Below are 8,070 nucleotides of genomic sequence, written 5' to 3'. Positions count from 1 at the left end.
TGATTGTATGAAACACAATGTGAATGAAGGATAAGGTGGAACAGTGTATACAAACTTAGTACTCAAACTAATATAAAATAAAAATAAAAGACAGGAGGATGTAACAGCGTACAGGGAACCCACTGCAATAAGCAGATCAAAGGGCCGAATACCGCAAAGACACTTTTCCAGGCTCGCACCCTAATGGCGGGGCGGTAAGGGTTGGATCCTCGGAGAGTTGATCCAAACTCAGGGGGAGGTGTGTGTGAGAAGTTTCAGTTACTGCCCGCGCAAGTCAAGCAAGAGGTGGACTGGACTTTAAACCCAGAAGCTATCTCAGGGCCACTCCTTCGGGCTCCTCTGGGTCAGAGGCTAGGGGCGGGGCCTGCTCTGTGACACCGCCCTTCGCCTCGCCCCGCCCCTCGCGCGTTGCCAGGGTGATCAGGTGACTCCGAGCTCAAGGCGCTTGGGGCTGCCGTGACGTCAGGGACGCCGCGGCTAGTAGATCGTTAGGGTGCAGGTGCCGAGTGTTCCGTGACGCTCCTTGCGTCCAGCCCGGACTGACCCAGCGTCCATCCTGTTCGTGGAGAGAGGAGGTGAGACTTAGCGGACCTGCCTGGCGAAGCTGGGTTCAGGAAGGGGGTGAGTCGCAGACAGGGGTCGTCCCGGGTTGTGCGCGCCCCCGGGCAGTCCAGAAAGCGCCCCGACAGCGGGCACTGGAACCAGATGGGCTCGGCTGGTCCGGCTCAGGCGGGGGCGCGCGCCGCCCCGGGAACACCGGGAGCCGTGGAGGCCGCTGCCGCCTGCTGGATGCCCACCCGGCGTCTCATGGCTGCGTCTCGGACTTTCTCGTCTCTGCGACGCTGGCCATGACAAGAGGGTCCCGCGAGTTCCGCTCGGCCGTGGACAGTGGCTCTGGGGCTGCGCGTCTCTGCGAGTCTCACCTCGCGGGGAGCCGTGGGTCTTGGAGCCGGGCTCGCCACACCCTGTCTCGAGGGACCTCTGGATTTCTTCGCCTTGGGCTTTTCGATTTCAGAAGCGCTGCCGGGGGCTTGCTGCTTGCTCGGTCCTGTTGAGGGCGTGAAGCCCATCAGAGCCCCGGGGTTGTGGGGGGCAGAGGTGGACTGGAAGTGGAAGACGCACAATTAACGCTCATTTACTTACTTCGGACTTTTATTTCTATAAGGGTTTAATGACTCAGAGCGGTGGATTGAGGGGTCTGAGTAAAGTTGAAATCTGAGCTGAAGAATGAGGGCTGAGGTTAGAAGAACAGTGGGGGAAGGGGAGAGGGGAGTCCAAGGAAAGGAGACTGACTGCGTTGCAAGTAGAGAAAAAACGACAGACCGGGGCGGGGGGCGGGCGGGGGAGTTAGGAAAATAAGATTGGGACCAAGTAGGAAAAACCAAGTACTGTAGACTACTGGTTTGGAGTGAGTGGAACGCTGAGGTGGAGACATCAGAGTCTGGAGGAGTGGTTAGGTTAAGGGAGAGCGTTGAGGAAAGCCCAGAACGGTGGTCTGCTGCGAGGAGGACTGCTTAAGAAGTATTAGTAATACAGTGGGATGGGCATTTGGGCAACCACATACTGTACTCACATGCCATTGTGTGTAGCAGATTGATACAAAACAAAAAGAAGAGCAAAAACATTTATAAAAGCTCTCGAAGGCTGCCCATTTCGTTGTGCTGTTATTTACTTAATGACTCTGAGGATTTGCCTCCTTTCAGTATGCACGGAGATTTTAACGCCCTTCAAGAGTTTCAAGAGCACATCACAAAAACACCTCTTATCCCTAGGGTGAAACCTAAACCTCCAGTGACTGGTCGGAGATTTAATGGGAAGGTGAGGGAAGGGAAGTTATTAAAGAAGAATTGTCTAAAATGCATATGTTATTAAAGAAGAATTGTTGTCTAAAATGCATTTCAGAAGGGCCTCCCCTACCTCAGGTTCTTTGGTAATTGTGGAACAAAAATCTCCAACCTATAGTTCTCCTTTTTCTACCTGTTCCCTTTAGCTGTGGCTTCTTAGTGCAAAGCAGCTTAACTGTTAACTGGCCATTTTATCTCAGTTTCCTGAGAAATGAAAAGATAAAAAAAAAATTACTTTGGATGAATGTTTACAGGGTAATTTGGATTTCCATTCAACAGTTCACATCCATTTTGATTTGGTATGTTGATTCTAATCCCCCCTACATAGCAGTGCTCTCTCCATTTACACAACTGCTGTGACTTGAAATTATACTTATTGAATCTACCTATTGAATAGGTATTGAATACTGTACCTGTTGAATCTGTACACTGAGCAAATCTTTCAAGAAGCCAGACTCTATGAAGAAGAATGTGGCATCAGGATAGGAGGAAAACTTAACAACAACCTGCATTATACAGACACAATCTTGCTTGCTGAAAGTGAGGAGGACTTGAAATTATTGCTGCAGAAGATCAAGACTTCAATATGAATTACATCTCAACATCAAGAAGACAAAAATCCACACCCCTGGACCAATAAGCAACGTCATGGTAGATAGAGAAAAAGATTGAAACTGTCAGTGATTTAATCTTACTTGGAACTGAAGTCAACACCCTTGCTTCCAGCAGTCTCCAGATTAGAAGATGTAGCACCAGGCAAGGCTGAGCCTGATAATCAGTTTGAAGACTAACGTGTACCTAATTTAGGCCATAGTCATTTCAATTACTTGCGCTGTATCTAAGAGAATGACATTGAATAAGGATGACACAAGAATTATTGATGTCTTTGAGTTTTGGTGATAGAGAAGATTGGGTATATTACTAAGAGATACTAGTCCTTGGAGAGGGACATCATGCTTGGAATGGTGGGTCAGCGAAAAAGAGGAGATGGATTGACATAGTGACTGCAGCAATAGGCTCAAATATGTCAGAGATGATGAGGATGGCATAGGATAGGACAGGGTTCAGATCTGTTGTTCATAGGGTCTTTATGAGTCGTGCTTGACAGCACCTAACTATGAATTGAAATTAACATGATGCCGGTGACTTTGGTTTCTGCATTGTCTTTTCATTTTCTCTGTTTAGTTTATCTTTTTTTTTTCCCTGTTCCTTCCTGTCTTCAGAGCTGACTTCCTTCATGTATTTTGCCTTATAGTCCACTTATGCTGAAAGTTGTTGAATCATGGGGATGAATTCAGTGAAGGGTGTCTAAAAAGTAGTCTCAGGTTCTGTCACATTAGTAAAACTGATTTTGTTGTGTTTTTTTTCCCCTTTTGCATTTTGTCTCACATTTTTCTCCATCTTGTTTAGATCCCTTTTTTAAAATTATTCATTTCAGTGAACATTTATAGAGATTGTGGATTTCCATTCATTCATTGTTGCACTTTTCTCCCCCCCCCCCCCCCCCCCCCCCCAGTTCACTCTTCTTAAAAAGCAAAAGAAAAACTCCTTCATTGGCATACAATGCCCCCACACCCTCCTACCCTCACCCTGAGTATACTCCACTCTGCAACCCTCATTCCGAACTCTTATGATAATCATAATGCCCTAAAATATATTACTTTTAAACTGTTCTCTCCCTCATCGGCTTCACTGAAGTATACATAATTTATCCAGTTTTTCTCGATCTTACCCCCACCCTGATGTCAGCCTCATTCTACAACAGTGGCACTATATGGTATTTCTTCTTTTATGACTGAGATATTTCACTCAGCATGATGTCCTCTAGGGTCACCCATTTTTGAATAATATTGCATGAGTTCCTTGTTTTTCAATGCAGCGTAGTATTCCATTGTGTGAATATACCACAGCTTCTCTGTCCATTTGTTTGTTGATGGTCACCTGGGTTTTTTCCAGCTCCTTGCTATTTGTGAACAAAGCCACGATAAACATGGGTGTGCAAATATCTGCTTGGATGTCAGTTATGGTCTCTTTAGGGTATATTCCCAGTAGTGGAATTGCTGGGTCAAATTATATCTCTCTTTGCAACTTTTTGAGAAAGCGCCATACCGCCTTCCACAGTGGTTGCACCATTTTACACTCCCACCAACAGTGAATAAGGGTTCCAGTCTCTCCACAACCTCGCCAACATTTGTTGCTTGCTGTTCTGTTAAATTTTGCTAGTCTTACTAGGGTGAGATGATATCTCATAGTTGTCTTGATTTGCATCTATCTTAGAGCTAGGGATTTTGAACAAGGACTACAAACTTCATTAAAGAAAAGTTTGGAAGAACTCTGGAAGTCCTAATCCACAACATAAACAGTCTTCCAAGTATCCTGAAAAATCTACAACCAGGAGAAGATAAAATAGATGAATGGGACCTTCTAAAAATCAAATCCCTAAGCACATCCAAAAACTTCTCCAACAGGGTTAAAAGGGAAGCCACAGTCTGGGAAAAAGTATTTGGGCGTGACATGTCAGATAAGGGACTTATATCTAGAATTTATAAAATACTTGAGCACCACAACAAGATAAAGGTAAATAATCCAATTGAAAAACGACACAGGATATGAACAGACACTTCACCAAAGAAGACATTCAGATGGCCAACAAGCACATGAAGAAATGTTTAGATCCCTTTTAAGGAAATCAGCTGTGGTAGCTAGGCACCATCTACCTCTTGTTTCAGGGTTTTTCATGGTCCATTAATTCATTGGACTGTTTCTATGCATCTTTGATTTTCTTCTGCCACCTTTGCTCCAGACCACAGATTGGATATTAGCTGCACGTTAGCAGAAGATATTTTGATTACATGAAGAGGAATGACTTGTGATTTCATTTTATTTTTTCCTAGCCCTGAAGAAAACTGTTGCTGGGACACACACATGATAGTGGTTGAACTTTCTTAACAATTTGTTTTGTATTTGTTTGACTGACTCCAAAAACCAGAATAAGACCTTTAGGCTGTACAGTAAAAAGCAGTTTAGGGAATTGCCACGAACTTCAGGTGGCTGCTGCTCGTTTGTATATAAGGGAGAAACCAGCGCAGCACTCTCAGGAGGGCCAGTGCAGAGTGGTGGGACCTGGGGGAGAGTCAACTTCCAGTGAGATCAGTGAAGTTATTCCCTGCAAAAGCACTGAGATAAGTTACTTTTTAGTAATGTGTGTAAAGGCCTGAGTGGTTTTTCCCCACCTCCATCACTGGGTTCCTGTTCATTGGGTGAGCTTATTACTGTAACTGTTTTTAAGAGTCTTTGCTTAAAAATTACTGGATTTTAGAGTTTTTTTTCCATGTTACCGAAGTTGTTAGCACTCATTAAATCTCTGACAATATTTGAATGACCCAACTATTCATGTTTCCTTTAGAAAGAAATAGTCTGACCTTCCTCTTATATAAACAAAAAAAGTATGTACTAGTAAAGTACCATGCTTGGAAAGGTGAGAAGAGAGGAACACAACCAGATGGATTAACAGTGACGGCAGCAGTGGGCTCAGATGTGTCAGAGATGCTGAGGATGGCACGGGATAGGAAAAGATTCGGATCTGTTATTCATAGGGTCACTATGAGTACTTGACTTCTAACAACATCATCAAGGTAGTTTTTAAACCTTTCTGCAGTCCTTTTTTTTTTTCCAATAACATTTTTATTTTATACTTTATAAGGTTTACTTACAAATTTTGTATACATTGTTTTTCACAGTGGATCTTTCCCATTTCCTTAACCCACCCCTCTCTTCACCCATCAAATTGTGCGACCCTATGATTACCACCCCCTCCCCGCCCATCTTCATCCCTGTGCTCCCCACTCCCCCACTCTCCTAGGATCCTCATACCCATTTTACTAGTTATCTTTGTATTTCTACAATAATGGTCTTATACCGTATACCGTATTTGTCCTTTGGGGACTGAGTTAATTTACTTAGTATAATGCTCTCCAGTTCCTCCCAAGTTAGTGTGATTTTAAAATCACTGCTCCTATATGCTGCATAGTATTGCATTGTGTAAATGTACTACAGTTTCTCAGTCCATTCAATTCCACAATCCTTTCATTCACCTCTACCACACTGACAAGTTTTCCCAGAACTTAAAACTTCTAGTCAGGAAAAAAAAAAAATTAATAACCTGTTTCCCTAAATCAAACTGATAAAGGACTTCAACAGAGTATTTCGTTGCCACCCTTTTAGGAGAACTGAGTGGGGTAAGGAGCTCTGTGAGTGTATTACTGGAAACTGATAAGTCATCCTGAGCTCCTTTTCGTAATCAAAGGCCTTGGGCAAACCCTGCCTTTCAACAAGGAAAAAAAGCGATTGTTTTTGCTTTATGCCCTGGACTCATAACTGACTCATAGCTGACCCTCCAGGTTTTCAGTGGGAGGATATTCTCATTTTTTCATCCGTGGAGCAGCTGGTCGATTTGAGCCAAGTGCGTTTTAGTTGACAGTACAGGTCTTTACCAACAGAGCTTTCAAGTAAAATTCAAGGGTTTTTACTCCTTCCCTTCCAGTATATTGTCTTGGTTGGTTATCAGTCAACCCAAGATCTAGGAACCTAAGGGTTCTGTGTTTTGTGTCATATGTCAATCACTCTAAGATTATTCACCACTTACTATTTATCCTGATGTTAATTGCTATTATGTCTGTCTGCTGTGCCATTTTCCTGATCTTTTATATGTTTGAACCTGTTGTTGAGACTGTTGTGTAAAATCCAGCTCATTCATGGTTTCACTCAGTTTTACTGGTGGCCCAATCCAGAGAGATTGGGGGTGAGAACCCAAAGGTGACACCTGTCTGGTGATTTGAGTCCAGCAGTTGCACCTCGGGAGAAAGATGGGCAGCCTACTCTTGTGATTTACAGCAGAGGGTCAGTTATAAGTCCATTCTGATGGCAGTGAGGTAGGTTGTGTGTGTGTGTTTTAACAACATTTGAAAACACTATGCAGCCTATCTACTCTGATGGAAATGGTCGCCATGAACTAGTCTTTACGACAGTTGGTTTTTAACCCAGATTTGGCTTCCCCCCCACCCCTTTCTCAGAATGCCTCAAGTCATCAGTAACAGAACAGGGCTGACAGCTTTTGCCCCAGAATCCTTTTAGCAGCAAAAATATTGGAAGATGTCTCTACCCTAAAGGGAATGAGTTATTAAATTCATTAGAAAGAAGTGAGTATAATGCTCAGTAAATTGATCAGTGATATCATCATCTGTTTAATTCATTTTATCCTGACGTCTAGTAGTCCTGTAGCTCAGTCAGGTACTTACTATTGTGCACTATGGAACTACAGCATCCAGCTCTTAGACTTCAGATATATTTGTTCACCGGACCTAACTCTCACATGTGGGGAATTCTGACAGGCTAGGCTGAGTGCTGTGTTCCAGACTACCATGCTCATGTTTGGCCAAGACTTCTAATTGGCTGTGGCTGCGAAGTGAAATTTAGCAATTAAAAACAGCAATATAAAAGGGAGAGAAGTGGATTTGTATTGACCTTCTAGCCTTACAGGCAGAGGTGACCTCCACTTTAGGCATCTTTATAGGAAGGTCTTTTAAAAGGAAGTGAGCTTGAATTGGTATTCTGTGTAGTTTTTAGGAGGAATGTATAGAATATAAGGGAGCTCTAGTGATTGAGTGGTAGGGAGTTGCCAGCCCAGATGTACATGGCTCTACAGGAGAAAAATGGACACTCTTTCCGTGTTACTGTCTTTGAAAACCTGCTAGGTGGTGAGCTATGAGTTGGTACACACCAGCCACAAATATAGAATGTTAGTGTGATTTAGATCTTAAAGCCAGATCTAGAAAATTGGATATGACCTAGATATAAAGCACAGAAGACAGATCATTTTAATTCAGTCTCTGGGCAGCACACTTGTGACTTCACCAAAACCAGGGATGATTTCTGTTTTTCTGAATGCTGTCAATTAAAAGACTAGGAGTTAGTCATGTTGGAGGGAATATTTGATATACTTTAATTTAATCATTGGGGAATAATAACTTATTCAGGAATGTCAATATTAATTCCCTGATGATTTGTGCAAAAAAAAAAAAAAATCATTAGTCAATCCAAAGAGCTTTGAGCCAGAAAATACTTTGTAACCGAAAATTACCTAAACACAGTCAGTATTCAGAGAAAGGTAGGGATGAAGACTGAAGTAGACTGCAAAGATATCTGGGGGAGGGGAAGACCTGGAAAA

General features: G+C 43.1%; 1 pseudogene; it reads right to left on the bottom strand.

Moving 5' to 3' along the window:
* Positions 1-725: 725 nt before the first annotated feature.
* LOC102871385 overlaps positions 726-8,070 on the bottom strand; it is a 91,893-nt pseudogene continuing 84,548 nt past the window's right edge.

Source organism: Elephantulus edwardii, unplaced genomic scaffold (genome assembly GCF_000299155.1).
Source record: "Elephantulus edwardii isolate Elephantulus edwardi_28Jun2011 unplaced genomic scaffold, EleEdw1.0 scaffold00095, whole genome shotgun sequence".
In the NCBI taxonomy this organism is placed as follows: Eukaryota; Metazoa; Chordata; class Mammalia; order Macroscelidea; family Macroscelididae; genus Elephantulus; species Elephantulus edwardii.
The sequence above is the reverse complement of the archived record's forward strand: the minus strand, read 5'-3'. Positions and strand labels throughout refer to the sequence as shown.